At 47.4% G+C, this 13,640-nt stretch overlaps 1 non-coding gene across 1 annotated transcript; it reads left to right on the forward strand.

Annotated features, from left to right (window-relative positions):
• Positions 1-11,229: 11,229 nt before the first annotated feature.
• TRNAR-UCG (transfer RNA arginine (anticodon UCG)) lies at positions 11,230-11,303 on the forward strand. The gene has a single exon. It is a non-coding gene; the product is annotated as a tRNA-Arg (tRNA).
• The last annotated feature ends 2,337 nt before the right edge of the window (positions 11,304-13,640 follow it).

Consider the following 13,640-nt stretch of genomic DNA (forward strand, 5'->3'; position numbering starts at 1 on the left):
AGACTTATAGTTTAAGGGACTAATGCGTTTGTGAGTGTACACATGTCTATAAGTCTATGAGGAGTTTGATATTTACAGAGAAAGTCGACCCCTAAAAATGAAGTTCTTCAACTGAAGACTTTGATATTCTGAAGACTTTGAAAGTGAAGAAATTGGTGTGACCTTGAAGACTTGGTATTCATTTGTGGAACATGAAGCGTGAAGACTTTTGTTTTCGTAGTTTCATTTTCTCTTTCTTGAGTCATAGGAAACACCGTACTGTTAAAGGGGGTCGAGGAAATACTAAGGAAAAATTTCCATGTGATGCTCAACTCAAAATCCTACACCTACCAATCCCTTCGAGTGAAGCCTTTGGAAATCTCATACAGTTTAGTCACTTTCTTCAGTGACAGAGACGAAGTTCTTCTGGTCGCTGATGAATTTGTTCTGACTGAAGAGTTAGGAATTCGTCAGTGCGAATTACCTACACAGTGAGGAACATGATAGCCCTGAGGAATTTGAGAGTCAAATTTCCGACCGTTGCTGTGCTACGCGCCAGTTGTCCCAAAATATCTTATCCACCTAACGGTCATATCATTGAGGGGCATTTATGTCTTATCATGTCGGGCTGCTCCCTAGGCTATAAATAGCCGCCTCCTACAACCACTAGCTGGTTGGCTGCTCCGAGAGAACTTGACACTTGTCATTTGAGAGTAACCCATCCTCCGAGGACTTTGAACGAAAATCATCGAGTGAGGAAAACCCAAAACCAAACCCCTACAAACCCAAAGTGATTGGGCATCACTGAAGAAATTGATCCTGCGTGGATCCGACGCTTGTTACCTTTGAAGACTGTGCTTCTTCCAGACGGTTAGGCGTCAAGGTCTAGAGCATCCAAGAGGAATTGTGGATCACCGAGTGACCAAGTCTGTGAAGGTTTGGAAGTCGCCTGAAGACTTACCACGAGTGATTGGACGAGATCTGTGTGATCTTAGTTCAAGGAGAATACGGTGAGGACTGGGTGTCCTGAGCTGCGTGCTCAGCGACTGGGTGTCCGGGACTGTGTGTCCTCGAGTTTAAATACTCAGCCGCTCCAACCAGACGTACAACCGAGACAGCAGTTGGAACTGGTCTACCAAATCATTGTCTTCACCAACCTAACTGGTTCTATTTCCTCAACCCTTTCATTTCCTCATTACTGTGTTGAGTGTTTGTTCATATCTGTGTTTGAAGACTTTGACTGAAGACTTTCTCAATTTCCTCAGTTCAATTTCTTCAGTCTGTTTGTCTTCATCTTGTGTTATCCTGTGATTACGCTTTCTGTACTCTGTGCTAGTCTTCATTTCATCATGATGACCATGCTTGTATTCTGTTATGCTTACTTCTGAGTACTTATTCCGCTGCTGATAGTTCTTCGCTAAGGAATTTCCTCACCGGCAAATTCCTCAGTGAAGAATTCATAAAAATCTCCTATTCACCCCCCTCTAGTCGACATAACGCACTTTCAAAGCACCCCCAGAGCGTAATAGTACGGCCGACCGCCCAGGACCACCTAAACCACGGCAAGTTAATTGCAGTGCTCTAGACCTAGTAATACGGGGGCTCCGTAACAAACAAAGCCCACAAGGGTATGACGCCACGGAAAACATCTCCTAAAAGATGTAAGGCGCAAAGGCCAAGTTCTGTTGGCCCACCACTCTAAACGGTTGCCTCCGGACCATCCAAAAATGCTACGCCGAAGAATAAATCCTCGGCACCTTCCCATACGATAGCTTACCGTATGCTAACGGGAAAAATCACGTCAACTAGATTCTACGTGGTAAATTACCCAGGCCAACCATCCGGACATCCACTGCGGAGTCCGTACTACCTCACGGTCTAAAGACCGGGCACACTAGGGCCCGATTAGGGACCCTGGGAGCAACAACAAGAGGACACCTAGCTGTCTTCAGGCATTTCGCATTTGAAAACTAATGATTGATGCAGAACAGAACTGGCGGCATGGAATTATCCCGGACACACAAAGGAAGGAAATTGCAGGTAGAAGGCAGTTTGGATTCATTCTCGACCCGCTCACAGCCCCCTCCAGTCCGGCCATAACAGGTTTCGTCAAGCAACACCTCTTTCCATACATCATACTAATATGCATAGACATAAAGTTCTACTATAATGCGTAAATAGCAATTACCGGCTGTCGTTTATCGCCGACGCCTCTTTGCCGAAAATGAAAGCCACGCTCCGCATTCGCCTGGTTGCACCAGGGGCTCCACAGTACGGCAAGCAAGTCCGACCACCTTTCCAGTCGTTCGGCACCCCGTACTTATAGCACTATATGCATCTGCTGTGAATCATGTCTTGATGTCTTTAGTACACTTGTCCGCCACAAGGCGGGCCCCTTTCATGACACCTTCATAATATAGCTCGGGCTTGCGATGTTCCTTACCCTTCGGCGGCCCCTCAGTGATCATCTTTTCTGCGTCAAGCCTCCCCCAATGCACTTTCACATGGGCAAACGCCATACGCGCGCCTTCTATGCAGACTGATCGCTTGATAGCGTCTAGCCGAGGACAGGCGCCCACGATCCGCTTGACGAGTGCGAAGTAGCTGCTTGGAATCAGATCCGCAGGCCATAGCCGAACAACTAAGTCCTTCATGGCTAGTTCGGCCGCCTGGTGCAGTTCGATCAGCTGTTTCATCTGATCGATAAATGGCACTGGCACCGGATAGTTCAGCGCCAGATACTACGACCAGAAATCCCTCTCCGCAGTCTTCTTCTCCTCGGTGCGATAGAATTGAGCAGCATCTGATATGCTACGAGGAAGATCCGCAAAAGCCCCTGGAAAAATAAGAGTTCAGCCTGTCGCTGGATTCTTCACATTCTAACATACACGAAGCTAAGAATACAGAAGGCCTTACCAGCTGCCACTTTTCGGGCCTCCTGAATGTCCCGTGCAGCACCTCGGGCTTCTTCCCGAGCACCTTCTGCATCCTCGAGAGCTTGGGCGAGCTCGGATTCTTTCCTTTTAGACTCTGCTCTAAGTTCTCGCTTTTCTTCACAGCTTCCTGGAGCTCCCGCTCAGCGGTGATAACCCTGGCCTCGTGTTTTTCACGAAGCGCCTGTTCGGCCTCAGCCTTCTTGTTGGCATCAGCCAAAGCTTTCTTTAGTGCCTCGTATTTGGCACACGCTCCTAGAGCACACAATACTAATTTTTTTATTCTGCACAACCATTCGTTCGTGCCAACTTCAAGACAAATGTTTTCAACATACCTTGCTTGTCTTCCAGTTGCTTCCTCACATGGCTGGGTTCTTCCTCGGACCGTGCAAGGTTCTGCTTCAGTTCAGACATTTCCGCCTTGAAAGCGGAAGTCCTCTCTGCGGATACCTGTTTTCACACCAAAGGGTATACGTCATTTACACAGGCTCCTGCGAAGGCAGGGGGTTTGATCCCCTGCCCGGCTCTGTCTCTTTCGCCGGACAGTGTATCAGGGGCTACTACTTATATTATGACAATTCCTTAAAGGTTTCCTAGGAGACATACCTCAAAAGCCTTTATAAGACTAAGGCAGGATGCGTTCAGCCCGCTCTCGGCGGACCGAATCCTTTCAACCACCTCGCCCACAAGGGCCCGATGCTCGTCGACAATAGACGCATTCTTCAACGCTATCAATAGACCGCCAGGCAGCTCTGCTTGAACAGAGGACGCCGGCGGCGTAGGTTGCCCCCCCCATCAGGGGGGGCTGCTTGCTCGATCCCAGAACCCTAGAGGTCCCGGGGGCCGTATCCATCCCTGCGTGTTCGGCACCAGGGATATGTCCCCCCTGGTCCGGGTCTTGTCGAGACGACACCTCGGTGTCGCGCCTAGACTTGGGGGAAGGGGCCCGCGGAGGCGTCTCGCTCGTCATAGCGTCCGAGTCCAGTGAATCCTCTGACGAGGACTGGATGGCGCAGGACCTTGCCGGACTGTGCAATATGTAGGCAACAGTCAAAACCACTATACCCAAAAAACGATCCCGGACGCGTATGCGTGTTCGGATACTTACGACTTCTCCAGGGGCTGGGCCCTGGGATCCCACTCCGGGCTGCTATCGGCAGCCGTGGGGGATGCCCCTGGGAGGGAATGCTTCCCCCTCTTGGGCGATCCGGCCTCCAGAGATGCGGAGGCCGTCCTCTTCCTCCCACCATTAGAGTGGGGCTCATCCTCCTCTGCTTCATCCTCTTCGTCCTTGGACGAAGGATCATCGCTGGAGTCTTCGGATCTAGCGTCCGAAACCTCGCGACGGTGAAGGCCACCCCGGGTCTTCTTGACCTTCTTGGAGGCCTCCTTCTTTGGCGCCTTGTAAGGCGCGGGGACCAACATCTTCGTCAGAAGAGGTCCGGCTGGTTCATCTGGCAGGGGGGCTGGACAATGTAGCCGCTCCACCTTCTTTACCCATCCCTAAGGTTACAATGAAATACGATTAGGGTGTTTCCCACATGATGTGCCAATTAAAGCATGAATAGACAGAGTATGGCTGTGACTTACCGAGCTGGGAGAATGGGATGATTGATACCCCCGGTCCTCGGCGGGGCCCGGCCACGATTTGTCGGACTTAAAGAGCACCTTCCAGATATCCTTGTGGGTGGAGTCGTAAAGCTCCTGAAGGGTTTGTGGTGCACTGGTCCTATGAGGCCTTAGCACGGCGATTCCCGACTGTCAACTACAATAAGTTTTGCCCGGCTCCGGCGAGGTAGGGGCGATGATGGCGGCACACCTTCGACTCACTTCAGTGCTTCTAGTCGTCTCTAGCTGGTGTAGGGATCTAGATATAATTTTTATTTCTGGTGTTCGTTGTAGTGCCATGATTAAAGATGAATAGATCAGAAGTTTCCCAAAATAAATATATGAATAAAGCAGGCAAGTTCTCTACAAAATGTGTTTGTCCTTGTAGTTACCGTTTCACTGCTCAATTCTAAATCCAAATCTCAGTCATATTAATCCTAAAAAAACAATCGTAGGGGTGAGTGTATGCACGTATGTGATAGATTGAGATATTGGAGAAGTAATTGTTGTATTGATCGGGGCCTCAAGGGCTGTTTATATAGATTACAAAGCTTGGGCTCCAAGACTAGACTAATAGAGATAGATTACAATACGAATAGACTTATACTCTAAGATCCCCCCGCAGTCTCAACGTCAGGTGAAACAATGTTGAGACTGGAGCGTATGTCGGTGAACGATGTAGTCGGGAGTCCTTTGGTAAAAATGTCAGCAAATTGGGCACTTGTAGGAACATGAAGAACGCGAACCTCGCCAAGAGCCACCTTTTCACGAACAAAGTGAATGTCAATCTCAATGTGCTTTGTGCGACGATGTTGAACTGGATTGGAAGCCATGTAGACTGCAGAGATGTTATCACAGTAAACAATGGTAGCACGTGGGAGCGGACGATGAAGTTCAACGAGAAGCTGCCGTAGCCACACCGCCTCGGCCACAGCGTGAGCAACCGCCCTATACTCAGCCTCAGCAGAAGACCTGGAAACTGTTACATGCCTTTTAGAACACCAAGAAACAAGATTATCACCCAAATAAACGCAAAATCCGGATGTAGATCGTCGAGTATCTGGACAACCTGCCCAGTCTGCATCAGAATAAACTGTCAAGCTTGTAGGTGAAGAAGAATTAATAAGGAGACCGTGATCAAGAGTGCCTTTTAAATAGCGGAGAATGCGTCTGACATGAGCCAGATGAGGAGCACGAGGATCATGCATAAAGAGACAGGCTTGCTGAACAGAATAGGAGATTTCAGGACGAGTAAGAGTGGCATATTGAAGAGCGCCAGTGATGCTACGATATAAAGTAGGATCAGAAAGAGGATCACCATCAGCCGACAGTTTAGCACCAACGTCGGCTGGAGTACGAGAGGGTTGACAATCAGACATACCAGAACGAGAAAGCAAGTCCAAAATGTATGATCGTTGAGAAAGAAAGAGGGAAGATGTTGTGCGAGAAACATGAATACCTAGAAAATGATGAAGAGGACCAAGATCTGTCATGGAAAACTCCCGATTGAGAGAAGAGATGGTATGTTGAAGAAAAGAATCAGAACTAGCCGTGAGAATGATATCATCAACATAAAGCAAGAGGTAGGCAGTGTGAGTAGGAGACTGATAAACAAAGAGAGAAGAATCGGATTTGGAGGGAATAAAGCCTATGGTTTGAATAAAAGTAGCAAAGCATTGAAACCATGCACGAGGAGCTTGTTTAAGGCCATAAAGAGATTTGTGGAGGAGACAAACAAAATTTGGAGAGGAGGGATTCTCAAAACCAGAGGGTTGCTGACAATAAACAGTTTCATTGAGAGTGCCATGAAGAAAAGCATTTTTAACATCAAGTTGATGAATAGGCCAAGAAGAGGAAACAACAAGACTAAGAACAACACGAATAGTGCTTGGTTTAACAACAGGAGAAAAAGTCTCATCAAAGTCAATACCATGCTGCTGGGAGAAACCACGACACACCCAACGAGCTTTGTAACGAGCGAGAGTGCCATCGGAATGAAATTTATGACGAAAAACCCATTTGCCAGAAACAATGTTAACACCAGGAGGTTTGGGAACAAGAGTCCATGTATTATTTTGCTGAAGAGCTTCAAATTCATCGCGCATAGCGGAAAGCCAGAGAGGGTCAAGAAGAGCTCGCTTATAACTGGTTGGAATAGGAGAGATGGTTGGGGTGGCGGTAAGATTGAGACGTTTGGTGGGGAGAAGAAATCCTCGTTTTCCACGGGTGCACATGACATGATCATTGGTGAGCGGTGGTATAAGAACGGCATTGGGTGGCAGTGGGTTTTCGGTTGAAGAAGACGGTGAGGAAGAAGAATCAGAGGTGGTGGGTGTCGAGGTGGTTGCCGTGGTAGGATGTGGTGAGGGAAAGACGGCTGGGGTAGAGGATGCAGTTGCGGGAGAGGTGGGGGACGGGGCAGGAGGGTGGCTGACGGTGGGCGATTCCGGCTGAGAGACGGAACAAGATTCCATGGCAGCAGAGATGACCGAAGGACGAACTAGGGAAGGGGTTTTGGTGGTGGCGGATTGTGGTGGAATTGGTGTTGTGGTTGTAGTGACAGAAAAAGGAAAAGTATTTTCATCGAATGTGACATGACGAGAGAGAATGATACGACCAGAAGATGGATCGAAACAACGATATCCTTTGTGATCATCAGAAAGACCAAGGTGAATGCAAGGTAGTGAGCGTGGTTCTAGTTTGTTGGAGGCGGTAGAGGCGATGTTGGGAAAGCATAGACAGCCAAAAACACGCAGAAAAGAATAGTCAGGGTGGGAGAGAAAAAGAGATTGGAAAGGCGAATAAAGAGGGCAAGTTTTAGTTGGTCGAATATTAAGAAGTAGTGTGGCGGTGCGAAGGGCTTCAACCCAAAAACGGGAAGGAAGAGAAGCTTGTAAAAGCAATGTGCGAAGAACATCATTAATAGAGCGAAGACAGCGTTCAGCTTTACCATTTTGAGAAGATGTATAAGGGCATGAAAAACGAAGAAGAATGCCTTGAGAGAGAAAGAAGGTGCGGTTTTGGGTGTTATCAAATTCACGACCGTTATCACATTGAATAAATCGAATTGGCAAGCCAAAGTGTGTGATTACATATTGTCGAAAGTTGAGAAAGATTGCAGGTACTTCAGATTTAGCGCGAAGAGGAAAGGTCCAAGTATAGTGAGAATAATCATCCAAGATCACAAGATAATATTTATAACCAGAAACACTAGGGACTGGAGAGGTCCATAAATCACAGTGAAGTAACTCAAAAGGAAAAGTACTAATGGTAGTAGAGGTTCCAAAAGGTAATCTAACATGTTTGCCACATTGACATGCATTACAGAGAGAGGGATTATGAGGACTGCTAGAACTAGGGATACAAAATTCTTGGAGTAAAGACGTCAAAGTGTTTTTGCTGGGGTGACCGAGACGACGATGCCATAGATCAACGGAGGCGAGCATGGCACGAGAGGTGGATGTGGGCGCGCCATGAAGAGGATAAAGATCGCCCGTGCTATTGTACCGAGCGAGGACCGCCTCCGTTGTCAGATCCTTCACAGACAAACCAAAAGGGTCAAAGGCCAGGATAACTTTGTTGTCAATGCAAAATTGTCTAACAGAAATAAGATTTTTGATGATGGAAGGAACCACAAGAATATTGCGTAGAAGAAAATTGGCATGAGAGGAAGGGATGTAAGAGTGACCGGTGCATGAAACAGGGATGGTGGAGCCATCGCCAATGGTGATAGTGGAAAAAGCAGAAGGAAAACAAGCTGACAATAAATTCATATTTGAAGACATATGCATTGATGCACCAGAATCGAAAATCCAATCCGTACCTGCGTCGTTGAGGACAAAATTGTTCATGGCGTTGATGAAGGCGGCTTGGTCCCAAGCTGGCTGTTGGGGAGGAGCAGAGGGGCCAGGAGCTTGCATGTTGACGTAGGGGATAGCGGATGGGTAGTATGCGATTGGGGCCTGCATGTTGCCGTAGAAGGCCGGCATGGTGTTGTAGGGCGACGGCGGTCCTGGCGTGCTGGTAGGCGGAGTAGGAGTGGCGGTGTAGACGTGCGCCGGCGGCCTGGGTCCAAGGAGTCCCGGAGAGCCTGTGGCTGGACGAAGACCGGGGCTCCACGTGCCCGTGTACGCAGGAGGGGCACCATACGGCGAGGGGGCCGACCATGGCATCGACCAAGCCTGGACGAGGCCAGTCCAAGGATCATGCTGAGGAGGCCATGGCGACGGAGCTGGTGGCGCGGGAGCGGTGGATGACGAGGCTGGTGCAGGTCCGGCAGGGCGAGATGCAGGAGGCCGGTAGACGGGATTCTTGCCCTTGTAGTTGGGGCTCGGGCGCCAGCCTGGTGGTGGTGTTGAGGCCGCGGCAGCCACAGCAGGAGTTGGAGGGGCGGTCGGTTGCCGCGGCAGCCCAGGCGTGGGAGCTGCAGAAGAGGGCGCGGCAGCATGAAACACCTGCGGCGCCCGTTGCGCCTTGCGAGCCTGGTTCTTCTCTTCTTGTTGGAGGATCGAGCGGACCTCCTTGAAGGTGGGGTACGGCTTGAGCATGGGGATGAAGGACTGCTGCTTCTCGAATTGATCGCCGAGACCTTGGAGGAGGGCGTTGATGAGAGTGCGATCCTCGACGTGATCACCAAGTTCACGGAGTTCATCGCCAATAGCCTTGATTCGCTGGCAGAAGATGGAGACTGGGACATCTCCCTGCATGGTTGTGCGTAGCTCGGTGTTGAGCGCGTTGATTCGCGCGTCGGAGTTGTCCTGAAACAGCTGTTGAAGGGAAGCCCAGAGATCGGCGGCGGTGGCGTCATCGTCGGACACCAGATTGAAAAGCTCCGTGGAGATGCGTGTGTAAATCCACTGGATGATCGCGAGATCATCTTTCACCCAGCGAGGATCAGCGGGCTGTGGCGGGTAGGAGGGATCAATGTGGTGGCGTAGGCCGCAGCGCCCGAGATGGATGATGAAGAGGTGGCGCCAATGGTAGTAGTTGTGGATGCCGAGGTCTAATGAGATTGGTATGAAGGGAGAGACGTCGGCAATGGTGTCGGCTAGGGAGAACATAGGGTTTGGAGGGGGAGGTGTTTGGGTAGTTGTAGAGGAGGAGGTAGGGGATGGGGCACCAGCGGCACGGAACTCGGCCATGGAGAAGAAGGGCCGAATTGGCCGGGGCGGCGGCGCGGGTGGCGGAGCCATACCAGGTGCGGAAAACCTAGGCGTCGGATACCATGATAGATTGAGATATTGGAGAAGTAATTGTTGTATTGATCGGGGCCTCAAGGGCTGTTTATATAGATTACAAAGCTTGGGCTCCAAGACTAGACTAATAGAGATAGATTACAATATGAATAGACTTATACTCTAAGAGTATGTATGAGCGCTTGCATCTGTACCGTGTTCAAAATAATAATTCTTAATCTAATCTCAATCGTATTAATCCTAAAAAAACCAATTATATTTAAAATAAACTTTGAATTCAGCTAAATTAAAGCAAACTCTGGTTCTTAGGTATTCATCTTCATCATTAAATCTTCACATGGGTGACCAATGCGTCATAAGTATAACACGGTGATTTTCATACTGTACACGTATATAAATGTGTGTATGCTGTGTGTGCGATTGTACGTCTTCGTAGAAAAATCGATGCCAACCGTCCTTGAACACCTAATCAATCACCTAGGCCAGACAGATAGGGTATACTTCACAGGGTGCGAGACGTTTTCCTACCCTAGCCGCCGCCACCAGGCGACTAGGGCGAGGCACTTTTTCCTCCGATCTTCACCGGCCGGTGCGCTGGCCCTCTCTCCCTTCGACTGCTGCTCCGGCGGCCGGAGGGAGGGGGGACCCCGTTCCTCCGCTCTGCAATTAGGTTTTGGATTTGTAGGTCGTGGTGCGTAGTTGGGGTGGTGGTAGCGGCGCCCGGACGAATAAATCTGCCTCAACCCCACTCCCACACCGGCGGTGTCCTTCATGGCGGCGTCTCGGAGTTGATGGTATCGTGTCTCTGTCGATCCCTCAGATCGATAGCGTTAGGGTTCATGGATGGTGTTGACGAGGCGGCGGCGGCAATTCCATCTGGTGTGTCTCTCCTTCTGCTCTGTCCCCGTTGCTGTGGCGTTGTCTCTGACGTCATGGTGGAGCAGGGAGGTTTTGTCGTTCAGGAGTACGCGCAGGCAGTTGTCTACGCAAGTGACAGCTGAAAGATGGAGTATCTTGTGTTGGGTCTGTGGTCGAAGGCGGGCAGTTCTGGTTTCCTTCTCCAACGTCGTCGTCATGCGAGGGTGTCAGTTCTAAAGTTTGATGGCGTGTCCGGGGACATGTTGCCCCGGTCTGATTCTTTCAACGGCTATGGTTTTGCTTTTGGCAAACTACTTTGGAGGTCCGTAAAGCTGCTGATCAGCGATGGAGCCGCGTCGAGCTTGGGCGAAGAGGTGATCTGTCTTTTTACCCTTTGGTGGCCGCTTCGGTGGTGTCGAAAGAAAGGGACAGGCGCTGGTATTTTGCATAGGATTTTTCTATCTTTTTAGTCATGTATGGTCGGTGCTTACGTGCCTTGTAACTTGATCTTTATTCTATATAAATGAGACACGTATTACCATGCAAAAAAAAATCACCTAGGCCCAGGCCCGGCACTGGCTCCATGTTCCTGTTGTGAAAGTCTTTTTTGCATCTAGACAGATAATATAATGTACAATCATAGTTTCCGCACAGACGACCGCATAGCGCAGTGGATTAGCGCGTCTGACTTCGGATCAGAAGGTCGTGGGTTCGACTCCCACTGTGGTCGAATTTTTATTCTTTAGTTTGGGAAAACCCAAAACAACATGTTTTATAATTAAATTTACACAATCCTACAATTTCATAATAATACCAAAAAATTTGTAGGCTACACAAACCAGACTTATTTTTTTGTTCTTTAGTTTGAGAAAAATCCAAAACACCATTTTGAAGCTTAAAACATAATTAAAATTACACAATCCTACAATTTTATAATACTATTTTTTTAGGCTACACAAACCAGACCTATATTTTCTGTTCTTTAGTATTCTTTAGTTTGGGAAAACCCAAAACAACATCTTGAAGCATATAATTAATTTACATAATCCTACAATTTTATAATACTACTAAAACATTTGTAGGCTACACAAACCAGACTTATTTTTTTGTTCTTTAGTTTGAGAAAAATCCAAAACACCATTTTGAAGCTTAAAACATAATTAAAATTACACAATCCTACAATTTTATAATACTATTTTTTTAGGCTACACAAACCAGACCTATATTTTCTGTTCTTTAGTATTCTTTAGTTTGGGAAAATCCAAAACAACATCTTGAAGCATATAATTAATTTACATAATCCTACAATTTTATAATACTACTAAAACTTTTGCAGCCTACACAAACTAGACCTTTTTTTGTTCTTTAGTTTGAGAAAAATCCAAAACACCATTTTGAAGCTTAAAACATAATTAAATCTACACAATCCTACAATTTTATAATACTATTGTTTTGTAGGCTACACAAACCAGACGTATTTTTCTGTTCTTTAGTTTGAGAAAATCAAGCTTAAAACATAATTAAATTTACATTATTGTACAATTTTATATTAACGAAACATTTTAGGGTCAAATTATTTTTATCCTTTAGTTTGAGAAAAATCGGAAACAATGTTTTAAGCTTAAGACACAATTAAATTTACATAATCCTATAGTTTCATTTTATTAAAAATCGTGTAGGCTACACAAACCAGACCTATTTTTTGTTCTTTAGTTTGAGAAAATCAAAAACACCATTTTAAAGATTAGAACATAATAAAATTGACACGACTGTACAGTTTTATATTTATCACAAAAATTGTAGGCTACACAAACCATCCCTAGCTGCAATGACACGGTCTTCAATGGAGCACTGGTGCTCCCTCCCTTTTATTGAGTCTGCATATTAGTTTTGACCCAAGTCATACTTTGTAATATTTGATAAAATCAATAGCACTACTTTTTAAGCTTAAAACATAATTAAATTTACATAGTCGTACAACTTTACTACTAAATATTGTGTAGGCTACACAAATCATCCCTAGCTGCAACGACATGGTTTTCAATGGAGCACTTGTACTCCCTCCATTTTTATTTAGCCCACATATTGCTTTGACCTAAGTCAATTTTTATAATTTTGGGCCAAGTTTGGGTGTAACACGGGTGTGTCTGGGGCGTTCCATTTGCTCTTGTTAATGTAAGTCTAAGAGCGTTGTACCGCCCGCTTGGTCATTCTCATATTCATGAATAAATAAATATTTTTGGTGACCATTTTAAACAATTTATTAAAATCAGTTTAATAGAAGAAGAAAAATGTTTCATATGACTTTTAGTTTTGTTCATGTATATGCAAAAACATATTCATGCAAGTATTAAAATGTTACATAGAAAAACAAAAATATTTCGTGTCTGATTTTTTATGTGTTATACATAAAACTACGTCTTCATTCTGGTCCGAAAATATTCAATGTATTTAAAAAGCAATTTTTTATTACTATAAACTTAGCTCAGAAGATGTGTCTTATATATATATATATATATAGCACTATTCTAATCCCGGGATTAGAATAACTATTTGGATCACAGCAGCCCCTATATAGGGCCCGACAGGGCCCTCCCGAACTTCTGGACTGCCCTCGGCTCGACAGGATCCACTGGATCCCGAGGCCCCCCGACAGGATCCACCTGATCCCGATCCCGAGCCGCCCCAGCCCACCTCCTTCCCTCGATCCTCCGACCTCCCCCCGTGGTCGCCGCCGATCTTCGCCGGATTCGACCCCTTCCCCCCCGTCTACAGCTCCTAGCCGGCTGGATCCGCCGCCTCCCCTTCTTCACCAGCTCCTGGCCGGCCGGGTCCGCCGCCTCCCCTCCGTCTCCAGCTCCTGGCCGGCCACCGGCGCGGGCGAGCGAGCGATGGCGGACGCCGGCGCGAGGGAGCCCGCGTCGCCTGGACGCGGCGAAGCCGCCATGGACTTCAGGAAGTCGCATCCTCGTCCCATCACCACCGCCTGAAGACTTGGCAGACCAGATGACGGGCCCGACGGCGAGCGGCGCGACCAACCGAGCAACTCCTACACGGAGGCGGCATC

The sequence above is a fragment of the Triticum aestivum genome, chromosome 1B, assembly GCF_018294505.1.
Source record: "Triticum aestivum cultivar Chinese Spring chromosome 1B, IWGSC CS RefSeq v2.1, whole genome shotgun sequence".
Lineage (NCBI taxonomy): Eukaryota > Viridiplantae > Streptophyta > Magnoliopsida > Poales > Poaceae > Triticum > Triticum aestivum.